At 34.7% G+C, this 21,099-nt stretch overlaps 1 pseudogene; it reads left to right on the top strand.

Annotated features, from left to right (window-relative positions):
- The window catches only part of LOC116091801, a 48,637-nt pseudogene extending 29,790 nt beyond the window's left edge, over nt 1-18,847 (top strand).
- The last annotated feature ends 2,252 nt before the right edge of the window (nt 18,848-21,099 follow it).

Here is a 21,099-nt window from a genome sequence, read left to right as displayed (position 1 = left end):
TTGATTGATTGATTGATTGATTGATTGATTCTACTGGCTGCCTCTATAATGGGCTTGGAAGGAAAAAAGCTCTCTCTCTTCTTAGATGCTTTTTCTTGCCCTCATTTGCCAGTCTACTCTTTCACTGTCATGACAGCCTACCTCTTTGGTATTCCAATGTATACTGAAGACCAGCTGAGACATCTAGCCCCATGGACTGAACAACTACTGGAATTTTAGATTTTCTGTTCATGGACATCTCTTTTCAGATTAGCTGGACCACTGCCTAGATTGGTATCGAATGAAGAAATTTCTGGCTGTGTGGGGTGCTGAGAACAAATGATGTTGGTATTAGAGTTTAGAAGCTATAACAAACAGTATGAGAAATGATGAATATGTAAATTTTCTTAACTGCAGAGATCAAGTTGTTCTACCTGTGTATACCATAACCATACCATATCCCTTAAATACACACTAACAAATAATAAAAATGGAGGAAAAGCTATAAAAATAAATAAATAAAATGCAGTCCTCTATGAAGTTCCATAGTCTCTCTTTTTAAATTTGTATTTATTTATTTATTCATTTATTCATTTATTTATCTTTTATCATTTTTTACAGTCCAGTCTTTATTCCCCTTCTATTCTGCCCACTGACAGCTCTTCACTCCTGTTTCTCCTTCCCCATCTCCAAGAGAATGTCCCCACTCCCCACACACTCCCAAACCCTGCCAGACCTCCCCATTCCCTGGTACCTCAAATCCCTCATGGGTTACATGCTTCTTTTCTCACTAAGGCCAGACCAGGCAGTTCTCTGCTGTATATGTGTTAGGGGTTTTGGACCAGCTAGTGTATGTTGCCTGGTGGGTGGCCCAGTGTCTAAGAGATCTCAGGGGTCCAGGTTAGTTGAGACTGCTGGTCTTCCTACAGGGTCAACCTCCTCTTCAACTTCTTCCAGTCTTTTCCTAATTCAACCATAGGGGTCAATTACTTCAGTCCATTGGTTGGGTTTAAATATCTGCTTCTGTATCAGTTAGCTGCTTTTTGGGTATCTCAGAGGGCATGCATGCTAGGCTCCTATCTGCATGCATACCATAGCATTAGTAACAGAACAGGAGTGAAGCCCCCAGGCTGGAAGAATGAATGCAGTTTCTTTTTTAAATGGTTTACATTTCTCAATTGTGAGCTCCTGTAAAATAAAGACAAAATTAAATATTTGACATAAAACTAGCCAGTACATTGTTACGAGTTACATATCTTATATGCTTATTTACACAAACTTACACTTCTTTTGTGTATGTACATATTCATTTGCACATGCATGTAGAGGATATAGTTGCACTTGGTGTGAAATTATGTGTGCTTGTATTTTTCAAGGTCAGAGGATCCTGTTGAGTGTTTCTTCAACTACTTTGTACATTAATTTTTGAGATAAGATTGCTCTCTGATTCTAAAGCTTGCTAATTTTACTATAATTTAATGGCCAGCAGTATTAAAGGGAGTGTCACATCTCCAAAATGCTCGGATTGCAATCATATGCTGACATACCTGGCTTATTTTTACATACATATTTGGAAAAGAATTTATGTATTTATGCATGATACACCAGGACTTTACTGAGTATTTCTTGCAGACCAATTGCTGAAACTGTCCCGCAGTTTCACGAACTTGGGTTCTCTCAGGCAAAGGATTAAAGGACCTGAAATATTGGGCTCGAGAGCAAGAGAAAGGACAAAGCCAAGTCAGGCCCCAATCAAGGCTTCATACTTTAGAGTGTTCAGCATTTTTATATGGACACGAGAATACCGAAACTGAATCTCAAGGTTACAGTGATATTTGCATAACATAAACACCAAGGAAGGAGTCAGGAGTGAAGGTTACCAGCGGCTCAGATGTCTGCAGATGTCTTCAGGCAGTGGGCATTGTCTTTGCTCACCAAGAATTATGAAGTAGCTTCAAGCGGAAACCACCAGAGTCTGAAGGCTGAGCTGAAGAGGGGAGGCAACAAATTGCAATAGCAACAAAATTCCTTGAGGTGTTTGAATGTGTTTATCCCATTCCCTCTGAGATTGGAAAACCTTTTAATCACTATTTTCTGGAATAAGCTTTCTTATCCTTTCCCTCTTCTATGCATACTGCAGTGGGTATATTTGTCTACTTAATAATATTATTTAAGTTAGTATGCTTTGGACATTTTTTATATAAATTTTTATTCTGACTAATAATTTTAAATGATTTTTTTAAAACTCTTCAGTGTTCCTTGGAAATTCTTCATTTCAGTTATACATCAAAATTCTAAATACCTGTGTCATCCTATTTTATAATTTTCCTATGGCTGCATTGTTGATTGTGAACCATTTTAGTGTTTCTGTGTTAATGCCTATCAATTCTTTGCCTCATCAGTCAATTTTATGCCATTTTTGGTTCTTTTAAACTTCATTTATTTGACTCTATTCACTGTTAGTTTCTAGAATTTGACGTTTACCTTTTTTTATTCTTTGGTCAGGTCATGTTTCTGAATTTTTGCATGTTTTATCATGATTTTATCAATGTGAGGGTTTTATTTAAAAAAGCTTTCCTTAATGGTGTTAATCATTTTTAAATAAACTATTATATCTTTAAGATAAATTATATACTAGAATTTGGATCCAGAAATAACTATTTATTGCATATATAGAAATAAAATAATTTATTTTAATGCTGAAATATTTAACCAAGCACACAGAATTTAGCAGAAGAAAATAGATATATCAACCTGTAAAATATAGATATAAAATAAACAAAATTATAGTAGCAAGTTATTTCCAGCTAGTGATGATTTTAGATATAACTGAACAAAACCCCTGAATTAAAATAAATTGACCAAATAAACACTTAGTCAAAACAATACTGAGCAGCAACAACAAAAATATATTGCACAGTTGTAGAAATAAAAATTGCATGGTACTGACATAAAAACAGATGTATAGATCAATGGAAAAAAATAAAAGACCCAAATGTGAGTTCATGTAACTACAGCCATCTGATACTTGACAAAATTGTCAAAAAATATACATCTCCAGCAAACGGTATTAGAAATTTGGATGTCTGCATGTAGAAGAATACAATTAGAGAAAAATCTACTAGTATCCACCAAAACATCAACTCTAAATGGACCAAAGGCTTTACATTAACATTGCTACCAAGAAAATAGGTAGTACCTCACAAATTATAGACATGGAATTGTACTTTGTAAATAGGACTCCATTTGGGCCTAAATTAAGGCTAATAAACAAATTTGATCCCATTATATTAAATTGCCAATGTATAACAAAAACAAATACTCTAGTGAAGAGAAAGCCTACAGAGTAGGAATCTTCATTCATTATATAACTGACAGAGGATTAATAACAATAATACATAAATAATTCAAAGAACAAGGATAAGAAAAATTACCAAATTAACAAATTTCTAGGCATCTGAACAGAGTTATCAAAAGAAGGAATGATAATGTCCTAGAAATATCTTAAAATTTATTCAACAGTCTTTGTAATTATGGAAATGCTAACTTAAACTATTGTGAGATTTCATCTTTCCCCAATCAGAAAGGCTAAGATCAAGAAAACAACTGACCCTTCAAATCTCCAGCTCTACCTGGGAGCTACGGTTGTTCCACAGCCCTCTGTGCACAAATTCAGCTAGGAGAGAACTTGTCTTCCAGGAGTGCTCTCCCTCCTGAGCTCAGAGGTGAGATCACAACTTTTGATCCAACAACTGTCCAGTAGGACCAGCCAGGAGTGCACAGGGCATAGCAACAGTGGAGTACAACCACTCTGGAAATCAGTCTGCAGTTCCTCAGAAAATTGGACATAGTACTATCTAAGGACCAGCTATACCACCCCTGGGCATATATCTAAAAGAAGCTCTTATATATAACAAGAAAACATGCCCCACTATATTCATAGCAGCCATATTTATAATAGCCAGAAACTGAAACAACCCAGATGTCCTTCAACAGAGGAATGTATACAGAAAATGTGGTACATTTATACAATGGAGTACTATTCAGCTAATAAAAACAAAGAAATTCTTAGGCAAATGGATGGAATTAGAAAATATCATCCTGGGTGAGTTAACCCAATCACAAAGAACACACATGGTATGCACTCACTGATAAGTGGATATTAGTCCCAAAGCTCAGAATACCCAATATACAATTCACAGAACACATGAAGGTCAAGAAGAAGGAAGAGCAAAGTGGAGATACTTCAGTCCTTCTTAGAAGGCAGAACAAAATACCCATAGTAGGAGGAGATACAGATACTAAATGTAGAATGGAGACTGAAGGAAAGGCCACCCAGAGACTGTCCCACCTGGGGATCCATCCTGTCTACAGTTACCAAACCCAGAGACCATTGTGGATGCCAAGAAGTGCTTGCTGACAGGAGCCTGATATAGCTGTCCCCTGAAAGGCTCTACCTGAGCCTGACAAATACAGAGACAGTCAACCATTGGACAGAGCACCAGGTGCCAAATGGAGCAGTTAGAGAAAAGACTGAAGGACTGAAGGGGTTTGCAGTCCCATAGGAGGAACAACAATATCAAGCAACCAGAACCACTGCCCCCCCCCAGCTCTCAGCAAATAAACCACCAACTAAAGGTACACATGGAGCGACCCATGGCTCCAGCAGCATATGTAGCATGTAGCAGAGGATAGCTTTGTTGAACATCAATGGGAGGAGAGGACCTTAGTCCTGTGAAGCCTCGGTGTTCCAGTGTAGGGGAATGTGAGGCAGGGTAAGTGGGAGTAGGTGGATAGGTGGAAGATCACCCTCATAGAAGCAGGAGCAGGGGCGATGAGATTGCGGATTTTCAAAGGAATTTCTCTTCTACTAGGTGACATTTGGTCATGTCAAGTTTGATATTAAAAACTAACCAGCACAATAGCTAAAATGATAATGATAAAGCAATATAATTTGCAATATGCTTATTGAAATAAAAATGATTATATAACATTACTCTGAATAATTATATGCAAACAATGAAAAACTTGAAAGAAATGAATAGTGTCAATATTTAGAAAACCTATCAATCAAGATAAAATAATAACTAGTAAAGAGATCATAGTTGTAACAAATATCTCTTATCAATTAGGGCAGCACCCTCACAGAAGCAGGGGGATGGGGATGTAATATGGGGATTCTGGAAGGGAAACCGGGAAGGGGACATTTGAAATGTAAACAAATAAAATATCCAATAAAAAAAGCCAATAATGAGATGGATTCTCTCAATATATCTACCAAATATTTGAAAGATACAATCATCAATCATAATGAAGTAAGTAACGAACACATTAAAATTGTATATAAAACCAGCATGAAAAGGCAGGAAAAGACAATGATACCATGATATCAATGAAACTCAATCCTTTGATACCATGAAAGGATTATATACCATGAAGGAGTGACATTTACTTCTGGTATTAAAAGACATCTTCCAATACCAAAACACAATCACTGTACACAGAGAAACCATGATAACCATATTTAGCCTACCAAATAGCATTTGCATTTAAAAATATTCTGTATTGTTTCACAATAAAATACTCAATAAACTAGACTAAAAATGATTTTAGTAGACCAAAGGCAAAATATGATAAATCTATGTTTAATGTAGGCACTGTTGAAAGGTTTATTACTATTTTTCCTAGGAACAAATTAAGGATGCTTACTTTGGCTATTTATCTTAACTATTATTAGAGGTCTTAGGCAGGGTAAGTAGATTAATAAAAATATGTAAGATATTGATATGAGTAAAAGAATTTAAAGTGTCTTGTTATATGGCATCAAATCTTTTAGAATAGTCACATTTTATAACAAAAAATAGTGTTTATAAATTTATCAAGTTTGCTCAATAGAAGAAACATGAAAAATAACTTAAAATTTTAAACAATGACAATGAATACTTTGAAAATTTTCTTTACAAAATGGTCTTGTTTATAAAGCATGGAGAATAATATCTTAACAACAAACTTAACCATGAAGACTAAATGCTGGTATACTGTATTATTATAAGTAAATCATGTTTCATTTCTTCTACAAAGACATTAGAAAAGATAAATTTGAAGGTTTATATACAAATGTTAATGTCTAAGGAGATTAAAATGCTAAGGAGATTATCTTGCTTTATTACTAATTCTATACATCTATCAAATTACCACATAACTATGTATAATTCTTATATGTCAAAGTATATATTTTTTCAAAAGTAATTCACCAACAAATGACCATCTCCTGTTCATTGACTGCAGGGCTTAATATTAAGATGTCAGAATCTACAGATTAAAAATAATAAATTATCATAGTTTCTCTTTGCACAGAGAAGAATAAATCCTACAATTTTTGTCAAATATAAGCATATCAAAATTAGCTTAGATATTGTTGAAGAAGAAGAAACTATAAGTCTTCTACCTTTGAGTTTCAAATTTTACTGTGGCTGGGTGTAGTACCAAAGCACATACATTTAAGCATAGGACTTGGCAGGCCAAGGCAAAAAGCAGATCTCTTGGAATTTAAATAAAGTCTGGTCTAAATAGAAAGTTCCTCAGGGTGTGGCCCTGTATTAAAAACAAACAACAACAACAAAAACAAATGAAACTTTTTATGACAGTTCATAGCAATCAATAAAATGTGATATTGTGCTGTCCATAGACAAATAAACAAATAGAATCATGAACCCCCAAATAAAATCCTGCTTGTAGAAACATAATTTTCAACAAAGATACAAATCTTATTTGGTATAGAACCTTCAACAAATAGCATGAAAAACAAGTAAACACAAAGTCATAAAATTAAGCCATTGCTTTATAACCTTATAAGTATGAACAAAAATATTAGACAAAGACCTAAAATTAGTGTATAAATCTATAGAATTGTTAAAACAAGTGACATCATGCTTTATTGCGTTGATTTAGACACACACACATACACACACATACACACATATGCTTGTATGTATTAAAAGGGCAGGTGGCAAAAGAAAATACACATTAATTATATTTCATCAAGATTACATGTAGGCAGATTTCTAATAGTCCAAAAGATAGCAGTTGAGCATGGAAAATGCAAATAATTGATTTGACTGGCAAATGCTTGTATCTTTGCTTTTCTGTCTTATAGATCCAAAGATTTGTGAGATAACTCTCTAAATGTGTTTCCACGGTCTTTGAATAACAAGAGCTCTTGAATCACATAATTTCTCCTTCTGCACACTGGAAAGCCAGGCTTCATTGCAAAGCATAACTTTTAAAATTGTAACAAGTGTTTTTACACAAAATTGCATGCCTTTTTCTCTTTTAGAGGCAAATGGATTAAAGAGCTCTTTAGTATAAGAAAATGGAAGTTGCTTTTATAAAAATTTAAAGAGAATTTTCTGCAAATGAGTTATTCAGGATCAAAAGAATTCATACAACCTCCCAAATTCCTCAGAGCGTTTATACGTTATTGACATTAGATGCCAGGTCTCTAAATCTGAATGTCCTGCCTATCTGCATTGCTTTCTCTTTCCTCTTTCTGTAAACATATCCCCAGTTTCCCAGCAGGTTAAAACACAGATGGCTGCCTTATTGTGACAGAAGCAAAAATGCTACATTAATGTTTAACGGGATTAAAAATCCTCTTGGCAGCAGTGGCATATGTTACCAGTTAATTGTTGTACTGGAAGCTTCCCTGCTGTTTGAAAACATCGGCTCATTTTACATGCTTTTTGCAGAGCAGTATGAAATGTCATATTTGTTGGGGAAAGTTTTAAATTGAGTTTGACAAAAAAATTGGTCATAAAGAAGACAATCCTTTACTAAGTCTTTGAGGACTTAATTAGAAATGGATTTCAGTATCACTTTTGGTTAAAAGGTTCCATGCTTGCTGGGTATTTAGAAAAGCTTACTCTTTAAAGAATCAGAGTGCTTAGATGTTCATTCCTTTTTATATTTGTTGTACACAATTTTAGATGACTGATACCTTGACTACAATAATTGTCTATATGAGAGAAGTAATTCAAAATGTGTAATTCTAACATAAACTTTAGAAATAAATGTTGACAAAGGCATTGCCATTTTTAGACTTTCTATTTTTGTGGCAAAACACGTTTACTAAAAGCAATTTGGGGAGGAAAGGCTATATTTCAGTTATGCTTCCGCATCACAGTCAGTCATTAAAGGAAGTCAGGACAGAAACTCAAAAGAACAGGAACCTGAAGGCAGAAACAAATACAGAGGCCATAGGGATTGGGGCTTACTGATTTGTTCTTGGCTTGCTCAGCCTGCTTTCTTTTACACTCTTGGAGGCACTACCTGCCCAGAAGAGGCACAATGGATGGACAATTGCTAAATAAGAAAATACCTCTAAAATAATGGATTATCTCAGCTGAAAGGATCTCTTCCCAAATGACTCTAATTTGTGACACATTGAAAACAATATAGCTAGTACAGATGTCTTTCATATGTTTCCTACAATACTTATTTGAAATATTGACCTGGAATATTCAGTAATTAATGTTGTCAGGTAATTAATACTATATAAAATAATACCACCCATTACTAATCACCATTCTTTTACTAACATTTCATAATGATTAGTCATTACATATGAAGTAAGTCCATCTCATTTACATATTTCACATAGCCAAAACTTAAGAAAGCAAAATATAAAGAATTGACAATTACTTATCATTTTTGGCTTAATTGTTTGGATTTTAATTTCTTGCATTGTTTCATCAACTTCACATAAAAAAAATTTTATTACCATGACTTTTTTTATTAGATATTTTCTTTATTTGCATGTCATATGAATTCTCCTTTCCCAGTTTCCCCTCCAGAAAAACCACACAAAACAAAAAACAACAAGAACAAACCCCTGTTGCCTCCCCCTTCCCCCTACTTGCCACCCCACCCTCTCCCACTTATTAGTCCTTTAGGACAAACAACAATGTGAACTAACTAGTACCCTCAGAGCTCCCAGGGTCTCAACCACCAATCAAGGACTAATACCATGACTTTTAACTTAGGTACCAGCTACAGTTTAGGTCATTTGCTAAGTTAAGGAAGCAGAGAACAGTTTCCTAAATACTTTTCTCTTCATGATCAAACTGGAGTAAAAGTCTATTATACACAGAGCACTACAAATTAAGATCATAAAATTATGAATCTGCCATATTACAAGACTTAAAAATGTTTCAGTATATGACAATGATGAAAATTAGCCAAAACTTTGAATATTTCTGAAATGAGAATACAGAGAGCTGGAAGTCTATATAAGCCAGAATGGTGAGAGTATACAACAAAGTCCTGCTTCCATCATGTTCAACAGGTTCTTTGGGATATATATATATATATATATATATATATATATATATATATATATATATATATATATATACTGGCTACTACTAAACCTAAATACATGGTAGAATATCTCAGATCTCTGGACTTATACATCATGTCAATTTGCTAGTGCTAGTGAAGTAGAAAATGATAGCTATTAAATAAAAAGAAGGCATTTTTGAGTGAAAATGTAGTATCTACTTTAGATAGTCTACATAATAAAATTATATTGAGTGATATAAAAACATTATAAGTGATCAAACACTCAAGTGCAGAGATTTAAAATTTCCTCTCTTTATAACTTCTAGAATAAATATATCAGAATGACATATTTTATGAATTGAAAGATATTAGTGATAATATTTTAAAATGTGGCCAATTAATAATTTGTACTCAATTGCAATTAGAGGTGGTGGTTAACTTATAAAATGTGTCTTTTAGACATGACAGAACTGATACACATATAAACTCACAGAGGTCATGACAGCATGCATAAGGTCTGCATTGCTTCAAACCAGATAAAAATCCCATCACTGAAAAGGGTTAAAAAGACACAAAGCCCAACCCTGATCAAGAAGTTATGTATAGTTGGTATATGCTGGGAAAAGGAAAATTAGTTTACTCCAATAGGTGGCTTTGGGTATATCATCCATATTCTAAGGCAAGCACTATGCCCATGAGCAACTGACTAATACTAAACAAGCACAAAGCATGTTTGATTTTTTAAAATTTATTTTATTTTTAAAATGTACTCTTTTATTTATTTTTTTAGAGAGAAAGATAGGATTAGACAGAGAGAGAGAGAGAGAGAGAGAGAATATGAAAATCATTAAATTTGTTGGGTAGGGAGGAAGGGAGAATCTTGAATCTTGAAGGAATTGGGTCAGGGAAGAACATGATTAAAATACATTATATGAAAATTTTCTAAAATAAAAATAAAACAACATATAAAAAAAGAAATGAAACAAACATATGCCAAATTCTTAAGTATATATGAACCAAATAACACCCTTTTTGTATTTTTAATTGAAAATAGATTTTTTTGACATACAATGCATCCCAACCACAGTTTCCCCTCTCTCTACTTCCCCCAGCTTTCTACTACCTCCCCTCTTTCCCAGATCTACTCTTCTTCTGTCTCTCTTCTGAAATGAGGAGTCCTCCAAGAAACAACAACCAAATACAACAAAACAAGATACAAGCCAAAGTAAAAGCACAGGCACCAAGGCTGGACAAGGTAACCTGACAAGAGGAAAAGACAAAAGACTCAAGATCCATATCTACTCCCTCAGTTAGGAGTCCCACAAAAAGACTAAGTTAATAGCAATATCATATATGCAGAGGATCTGTTATAGATGCATGCAGGTTTGTGGTTGCTGTTTCTGCCTCTGTCAGTCCATATGTGAGCCATGTAATTCTGGTGTCCAATATCCCTGGTGACTCCTACAATTATTCCCCCCCTTCCTTTGTGGGATTGCCAAGGGGAGGGACCCAAGGGAGACAGAGAATCCAAATAGCAATCTTTTTTTTTTCCTGAATACAACAACAATGGCCCAGGCTCTAAACTCAACAACTGATAAATGAGAATTCATGAAACTGAAAAGGCAATGGACACTGTCAATAGTGTCCTATTGACAGTGCAACCTACACTGCAACCTACAAATTGGGAAAAGATCTCCACTAGCCCTAAATCCAACAGAGGACTAATATCCAAAATATATAAAGAACTCAGTTCTTGTTCTTAGAGCCTGAGCAATTAGAGTTTTGTTTAGAAAATTTCTCCCATGCCTATGAGTTTGAGGTTCTTTCCTACTTTCGCTTCTATTAGATTCAGTGTATCTGATTTTATGTTGAGGTCCTTAATCTACTTGGACTTGAGCTTTGTGCAAGGTGACAAATATGGATCTCTTTTCTTTTTCTACATACAGACAGCCAGTTAGACCAGCACCATTTATTGAAGATGCCTTTTTTTTTTCAACTCTATGGTTTTGGCTTCTTTGTCAAAGATGAATTGTTCATAAGTGTTTGGGTTTATTTCTGGGTCTTCAATCCTATTCTACTGCTCCTTCAATCCTATTCCACTGCTCAACGTGTCTATTCTGGACCAATATCATGCAGTTTTTATCACTATTACTCTGTAGTACAACTTGAGGTGAGTGATAGTGATTCACCCAAAAGTTCCTTTATTGTTTAGAATTTTTTCACTCTCCTGGGCTTTTTGTTTTTCCACATGAAATTGAGAAGTGCTCTTTCCATGTCTGTGAAGAATTGTATTGGCATTTTGATGGGGATTGTGTTGAATGTATAGATTTCTTTAGGTAGGATGGCCATTTTTACTATGTTAATCCTATCAATCCATAAGCATGGGAGTTCTCTCCATTTTCTGAGGTCTTCTTAAATTTCTTTCTTGAGAGACTTGAAATTCTTGTCATATAGATATTTTACTTGCTTTGTTAGAGTTACCCCAAGATATTTTATATTATTTGTGACTATTATGAAGAGTTTTGTTTCCTTATTGTATTTACCTGCCTGGTTATCATTTATATAAAAGAAGGCTACTGATTTGAGTTAAATTGATATCCAGCCACTTTATTGATGCTGTTACAGTTGTAAAAGTTCTCTGGTAGAATTTGAGCATTGCTTATTTATACTATCATATCATCTGCAAATAGTGATATTTGACTTCTTTGCCATTTTTTATCCCTCTAATCTTCTTTTATTGTATTATTGCTATAGCTAGAATGAATACTATATTGGATAGATACTGGGAGAGTGGGCATCCTTGTCCCTGATTTTAGTGGGATTGCTTCAAGTTTCTCAACACTTAATTTGATATTGGCTGTTGCTTTGCTGTATATTGCTTTTATTATGTTTAGGTATGGGCCTTGAATTCCTGATATTTCCAATACTTTTGACATGAAGGAGTGTTGTATTTTTGTCAAATGTTTTTTTTTTTTCAGTATTGAATGAGATGATGGTATAATTATTTTCTTTGAGTTTGTTTCTATAGTGGATTACATTAATGGATTTTCATACATTGAACCAACCTTGTATCCCTGTAATAAAGCCTACTTGATTGTGGTGAATGATGGTTAGCTCAGGCTCTAAGATCAAGAATTGATAAATGGGACCTTGTGAAACTGAAAAGCTTCTGTAAGGCAAAGAATACAGTCAATAGGACAATTTGGCAACCCAGAGATTGGGAAAAAAATCTTCATTAACCTCATATCTGATAAAGGGCTGATATCCAAATATATAAAGATCTCAAGAAGCTAACTACCAAAAAAAAAAAAAAAAAGAAAAAAAAGAAAAAAAAAGAAGAAAAAGAAAAAAAGAAAAAAAATCCAATCAAAAATGAGGTATAGAACTAAACAGAGAATTCACAACAGGAATCTTGAATGGCTGAAAAGCACCTAAAGAAATGTTCAACATCCTTAGTCATCAGGAAAATATAATTGAAAACAACCCTGTGATTCCACCTTACTCTAATCAGAATCACTAAGATCAAAAACTTAAGTGACTATACATGTTGGTGAGGATTTGGAGAAAGAAGAACACTCCTCTATTGCTTGTGGGATTGCAAACTGGTACAACCACTCTGGAAATCAATCTGGAGCTTCCTCAGAAAATTGTAAATAGATCTACCTGAAGACTCAGCTTTACCAATCTTAGGCATATGCCCAAAAGATGCCCCACCATACCTCAGGGACACATGTTCCACTATGTTCATAGCGGCATTATCTGTAACAGTTACAAGTTTACACACAACCAATGGATAGAAGTCAGGGACCCCTGTGCTTGCATTAGGGAGAGGATAGAAGAAGCTAAGTAGGAGAGCAATCCTATAGGAAAACCAGGAGTTTTAGCTAACTCAAAACCTGAGATCTTTCAGACACTGAGGCATTAACCAGGCAGCACATACAAGCTGGTCTGAGGAGCCCCGACACATAAACAGCAGAGGATTGCCTGATCTGGACACAGTGAGAGAAGATGCCCTAACCCTTGAGAAACTTAAGGCTTCAGGGAGTGGAGAGGCCTGGCAACAGGGGTGGACACATCCTCTTACAAAAAGGGTGGAGGAGGGATGGGATATGGAACTATAGTAGAGTGGACTAGGAGGTGGGCAATGACTGGAATATAAAAAAAGTAAAGATAATTTTAAAAAGTAAATGAAGAACTCAAGAAGTTAGACTCCAAAAAACCAAGTAATTCAATCAAAAAATGGGGTACAGAGCTAAACAGAATGCTCAGCACAGGAATCTTGAATGGATGAGAAATTAAAGAAATGTTCAAAGTTCTTAGTCATCAGGGAAATGCAAATAAAAACTACCCTGAGATTCCACCTTACACCAATCAGAATGGTTAAGATAAAAACTTGAGTGACAGCACCTGCTGGGGAGTGTTTGGGGAAAATGGAACTCTCCTCCATTTCTGGTGAGATTTCAAATTGGTACAAGCACTCTGGAAGTCAATCTGGATCTGGTGGTTCCTCAGAAAATTGGAAACAATCCTACCTGAAGACTTAGCTGTACTACTCTTGGATATATACCCAAAAGATGCTCTACTATACCACAAGGACATGTGCTCCACTATGATCATAGCAGCCTTACTCATAATAGCCAGAAGCTGGGACCCCTCAACTGAAGAATAGATACAGAAAATGTGGTTCATTTACACAATGGAATATTATTCAGCTCTTAAGATGAGGAAGTCATGAATTTTGTAAGCAAATGTATAGAACTATAAAATATCCTGAGTGAGGTAACTCAGACCCAAACGAACATTCATGATATGTACACACTGATAAATGGATATTAGCAGAAAAGTACAGAATACCAATGATATACTTCACAGGCACAAAGATATTAAACAAGAAATACAAAGGAACAAGTGAGGATGCTTGAATCCCACTTAGAAGGGGAAACAAAATAGTCATGGTAAGCACTAGGAGGGAGGGACCTAGGTAGGATAGAAGAGGCTAAGGGAAAATGGAGGCAGGGTCAGGTATGGAGTGGAGACAGAACCCAGAGGGTCAGGAGAATGAATGGAAATATACTGCTGTGGGAGATGGGGAGGCAAGGGGAGCCTCTACAAAGTCCCAGAGAACTGGAATGCTAGGGGTTCCCAGAACCCAATGGGGTTGAAATACCCACAATGAGGAGATGCAACCTGAAGAGACCACCTCCATTAGATAGATAGGACCCCTAGTGGAGGGATGGGTTCATCAACTACCCTTCAAAGTTTTCGACACAGAATTCTTCCTGACAAAAAGAAATATAGGGACAAAAACCAAGCAGAGATTGAAGGAAAAGCCATTCAATGACATGTACAACCTGGGATTTATTCCACTGGAGGACACCAAAACCTGACACTATTACTGACAGCATGTTGTGTTTGTAAGTCAGGAGTCTAGCATGGCTGTCCTCTGAGAAGCTCAACTAGCAGCTGACTGAGACAGATGAAGATACTTACATTCAACCATGAGACTGAGGTCAGGAACCCCTATGTAAGAGTTAGGGGAAGGATTAAAGAAGCTGAAGGGGATGGCAACCACATAGGAAGGCTAACAGTATCAACTAACCTGGACCCCTGGGAGCTCCCTGAGAGTAATCCACCAACCAAAGAGCATACATGGGGTGGCCCCTAGCACACATGTAGCAGAGGACTGCCTTGTCTGACCTCAGTGAGAGAAGCAGCACCTAATCCTGGAGAGACTTGAGGTCCCAGGGAAGGGGGATGAGTGGGGAGGGGTGAGTTGGAGGGTAATTGGTGGGTGGGTACAGGGAGTGGGGTGGGAAGCAACATCTCAGAGACAAAGGAGAGAGGGATGGTGAGAAGAACTCCTACAGTGGTTACTGGGAAGGAGGCAACATTTGGAAAGTAAACAAATGGAACACTAAAAATCAAACAACAAATAGCACTTTTAAAAACACATTAGTCAAAAAAACTAGAATGGAACTTTATGAATTTTGAAAGAAGAAAGCTTAAAGCATATTCAGAATACATTAGAGGATGGTATAGTAATAGTTCAAGAAAAATGAAGAAAAGATGAAAATTACAACATTCTTATAATTGAAAATTATATATATATATATATACATGTATATATATATAAAGTTAAAATCAATTGTATCAGCCTCTATTATGAGAAAGTAGACAAAGAATATCAATCAATACCTTAAAAAGAAGTAAAATGATATACATAATAATAAGAATTAAGAGGAGGAGTTAGATGGGAAGAAGGTTTGATAGAAATTATATAAATACACTATTCATCTCTAAAAATCTCAAAGTAAAATTAAAACATAGAAAAGAATATCTCAGCAATAAAAAGACTATAATAAAAATATGACTGTTGACATCATAATAAAGAAAAAATCAAGGAAAGAAACAAAGAAACAAAGAACTAAAAAGTATGTCATTTTGGTTATTTTAATATTCTTTTAGGATAAAACATCACATAACAAAGAAATTCTATATTTGCATATTTTAACATATGAAAGGGATAATAAACAATATTAATAGCTATAGAGTAATTTAAGAATTTAAATGTGAAGGAAACTTACTTGAGAATAAATAGATAAACAGACTAGTATGATTTAAATAAATTAAATTATTTTGGCTAAAACTTCTTCCACAAAGTACCCAGAAGTGTTGGTCTCTTACTAGCAAAGTTTACCATACATTTGATGAAGAAACATGCAAATGTATGTTCTAACTCCTGAGTGTAACTAAAATTTAAAGCATCCATTCGAATTCATTTTAAGTGGCCAATATTCCAATAGGTACATTATGCTAAAATAAGACAAAGATTTGTAAACTAAAGAAGAATATCTCTCAAAAGTACTCATGCCAAATTAAAATGAAAGGACAACATATTCAAAAATAAGAATAAAAGGTGGAAAACTAAATTTCATGTCATGGAAGTGGGGGAGGAAAGAATGCACAAGTCAGAGGCATGTGGGACACCAGGAGAATATGGAGCACTGAAGACACTGGAGCAGCAAGCATGGATCTGCATGGTTCCGCACTAGATCCTCTCCTTATATGTTATCGTTGTTAGCTTGGTGATTTGTAGGAGCATGTATTTCTGACTCTTTTGCCTGGTTTTGGAACTCTTTTCCTCCTATTGTGTTGCCTTGTCCAGTTTCAATATGAGGCCTTTTCTTATTGTACATCTTTTAGTTGTATTTGGTTCTTGTCTCATGGATGCCCACCCCTTTCTGAAGAGAAAGGGAGGAGGAATATATCTGAGGGAAAAGGGAAGTGGAGTTGATTGAGAGGAGTGAAGGGAGTGAAACTGTGCTTAAGGTATATTTTATGAAGGAAAAATTTGTTTTCAATTAAAAAAAAAATAAAGGAGTACCAGACAACAGAGACTAACAAATAAAAAGCCCAGTGTCAGAAGTGGGTTACTTATTTGTGAGTTGATCCCTTTGAGTTCCCACAGACTTCCATACTATACAGGCTACATTCCATATTTTGTTATTAAAATTTTGTTGCTGAAAATACAACATCCTTGAAAACACTGGAAAATCAAACAGGTATTGACATGGAAGATTCATTTTTAAGTAGCTTTTGTGCTTGTAGAAGATGCTATGCAAGCTACCAGAGGGGAAAAATGTAATTATCAATCATAGCCCTCTGAGTACCCTGTTTCGTAAAATGTTGACTTAGAAGATATGCCCACTTGTTAAATACTGGTATAAACAGTATGAAATCAACCAAACAATTTCTGATTGTGTTTGGGTCCAGTTCCACAAAATTATACCAAAATTTTTATAGATACGTCATTGGTCCTAGGAAAGAATCTATTACTACTGATGGGGTATAAACTTTTTCTCATTCTGGAAAATCAGTGTAAAGTTTCCTTGAAAGTCTATAAATTGATTTACTGGAATATCCATCTAAACTGGATGATATCTACTGGAATATCATCTAAATAGTAATTGGACATTTATCCAAAGGACTCTGTATCTTGCTACAAATATATTTGATCAACATTGTTCATTCCATATTATTCTTAATAGCCAGAAATTAGAAACAGCCTACTCTCCAATACCAATGAATAAATAATGAAAGTATGGTACTGTTATACAGTAGAACATTATTCAGCTGCTAAAAAACTAAAATTTGCAGGTAAATTAATGAAGCTGCAATCATTGTGAGTGAAGAAATCCAGGCCGAGAAGGACAAACATTGCATGTTTTTCTTTTATATATATGGATGCTAGCTTTTAAACAATAGATATCTGTGTTTCAATCTGAATACCCTCAGTGAATGAAGTAGGAAAACAGTTGGAGAGACAAGCACAGGAGGAGAAAGATAGAGATGATGGTGATGTTGATGGTGCAACTGGGAAGAAGAATAGGAGGAGGAGGAGGAGGAGGAGGAGGAGGAGGAGGAGGACTAAAAGTTCAAAAAGACCCTTCCTCAGTTCCAATATGTGACCTGTATCCTAATGCTGTATTTCCCAAAGGACAAGAGTATGAATACCCACCCACACAAGATGGGTGAACAGCTGCCTGGAGAACCACAAGTGAAGAGAAAAAGGCCCTAGACCAGGCTAGTAAGGAGATTTTGAATGACTTTCGAGAAGCTGTGAAAGCACATTGGCAAGTTAGGAAATATATCAAGAGCTGGATCAAACCCAGGATGACAATGATAGAAGTCTTTGAAAAGTTGGAAGACTGTTCCTAAGAGATAATAAAGAAAAATGGGTTAAATATAGGTCAGGCTTTTCTTACTGGGTCTTATCTCAACAATTGTAGTACACATTACATTCCCAATGCTGGTGACACAACAGTCTTACATTATGATGACATCTGTAAGATAGACATTGGAACACATGTACGTGGTAGAATAATCATTTGTGCTTTTACTTTTAATCCCAAATATGACATATTTTTAAAAGCTGTAAAAGATGCCACTAATACTGGAATAAAGTGTGTAGGGGTTGACGTTCATCTCTATGATGTCAGTGAGGCCATTTAAAAGGTTATAGAATCCTATGAAGTAGAAATAGATGGGAAGATATATCAAGTGAAACTCATACGTAACTTAAATGGACATTCAATTGGGACATATAGAATTCATGTTGGGAAAAGAATGCCCAGTATGAAAGGAGGGGAAGCTACAAGAACAGAAGAAGGAGAGGTGTATACCATTGAGACCTTTGGGAGCATAGAGAGCATTTCATGACTGCATGAAATGTTCATACTACATGAAAAATTTTGATGTGGAACATGTGCCAATACTGCTTCCAAAAACAAAACACTTGCTAAATGCCATCAATGAAAACCTTAATACCCTTGTCTTCTGCAGAAGGTGGTTAGATCTCTTGGAAGAAAGGAAAGACTTAATGGTGCTAAAGAATCAGTATGACTTGAGAATTGTAGATTCATATCCACCACTGTGTGACATTAAAGGATTGTACACAGCACAGTTTGAACATGCCATACTGTTGCATCCAATCTGTAAAGAAGTTGTCAGCAGAGGAGATGACTATTAAACTTAGTCCAGAGCCAACTCAATGTCTCATTTGTCTAAGCTTTGTTGGAACACATTATACAAAAATCTTCAATGTGTTGTCTCTTTTACCAGTGGATGTGTATAATATCATTATTCATGTGTAAAAGAGTTTAATCAAAGTCAAACTCTGTACATATGATTAACCAAGGAAAGGCTTTTAAGACTTTAATGTTAACTGTTTCTCTTGTCTAGGAAATGCTGTACTGCTCACTAGTTAGGAATTACTTACATGCTTTGTTTTGAAGAGCTAAGAAATGCTTTTTGGATATTTATATTGGCATATACTTACTTGCTTTAAATGACTACATACATCCAGTTCTGCACCTATACCCTCTGGTATTGCTTTTTAACCTTCCTGGAATCCATTTTCTAAAAAATAAAGACATTTTCAGATCTGAGAAAAAATATGTAATATTTTGGTTTGAAGAAATCAAAACTACTTACTTAAATATTAAAATGCAAGTACCCAAGTAATACAGTTATTTTTTTTAATTTTTCAATCATTGAAATTTTATCCATATCCCTGCTTTGTTGCCATCCAAGTCGTATACCAAGATTTTAAATCTAGCAACTAGCTAATATTGAAAATTATAATTCACTGTCATATTACTTTAGAGTAGCCATCAATTAACAGCTCTGATTTGATCATGACAGCAAAATTAGTACATACAAGCAAAGTGTAACCATGAATGAAAACAGCCATAAATAACCATGGATTTGACATTTTGAAAAATGTTTAATAAAGAAAATGTACATGAAGTATATGAAAAAGAATTATACAGGAAACTATCATATGAATTTTATTCTTTGTAAGTAAGCTTTATTTTTATAGAATCAATATAGAGGATTTTTAAAAAGGAATCCTAGGATAATAATGAGGACTTATAATAAAGCTATTTTATCCTAAATTTTGTGCTTTTTGAAGAAAACTATTTCTTAGGAGTCACTATATAAGATTTTTTAAAAGATTCCTAATACAATCATGAGAAAATTCAAATGAGGAATCTTCATTTGAAATTGCTGAAAGTGTAATTCTCTACATTCTAACATGTTTATAATGAGAAGAAAATATTATAGTGTACATGCACATATATGTGTTTGTGTGTGGTATCAGTGGAATTATGTGCTACCATAATTCATACAATAAAGCTCTAATTCCAATATGACTGTATTCATAAGCAGAAACTTGAGGAGGTAATTAACATTAAGTGCATTCATAATAATAGAGATTTATTCAGATGAGATTGGTATCCTGATATGGAATTCTACATGCATGAACCAGGAAATGCCACGTAAGAACACAGTGAGAAGGCAGGCACTGGATAACCAATATAATTGCCTTCCCCAAATGTAGTATTTTCAAATTCTCAAATTCCCCAAATTGGGCATTCTCATCACAGACTTCTAGCTTCCAGAATATTGGGAAATACATGTAGTTTAGCAACCAACTGTTACTTTTTATTACAGCTGGAACTGTAACAATATTGTGTGATTTTTAGAGTGCTTACATGACTAAAAGAATAGGTGCCATTATGCAGAGCAAGCATATATGACAAGAATCATTGATGTTATTGACTCATTATTTCTGAATCTCTACACCCAAACTATAAGTAACAAATAGATTCACCCTGAAAACAAGTTCTGATTAATGACAAACACTGCTGGTAGACGAAAGATTTCAAGAATATGCGATAAGAAATATCAGCAAATAGCAGAAAATAATAAGCAAGTACAAAATTTTATACTAAAAGAATTCAGTAATAGATAAGAATAATAAACGTATTGAAGTATATTTTGCTAGACATCTGTATCTGTTCTTTATTAAAATCTCTGTACAGATCAGGGGTCAATTTTTATTAGGTTATTCAAGTTACTCTTTTATTTTCCTTTTTTGTTCTTTGTGTATTCTACATATTAATATTCTATCAGAACCAGACATGTGCCTAGCAAAGGTTTTCTTACATTGTATAGGCTTCTTTACTCAACTGACCATTTATTCTATTGTACAAAAGCTTTTGTTCTACTTTGTAATGCCAATTTGTCAGATGTCTTATTTCCTCAGCACTCCTCTGGCTTATGTTTGCAATGTCCTTCCTTATGCCTATGAGTGTGTTTTATGATGCACTCTTCTAACAGTTTAAGAGCTTCAGGTTTTAAGTTAATATCCTTGATCCAATTTGTAGTTGCTGTGTTTGATAAGATATATACATATATGTATATATATATATATAT

This window comes from Mastomys coucha, chromosome X, assembly GCF_008632895.1.
Source record: "Mastomys coucha isolate ucsf_1 chromosome X, UCSF_Mcou_1, whole genome shotgun sequence".
NCBI lineage: Eukaryota > Metazoa > Chordata > Mammalia > Rodentia > Muridae > Mastomys > Mastomys coucha.
This window is presented reverse-complemented; position numbering and strand designations above follow the sequence as displayed.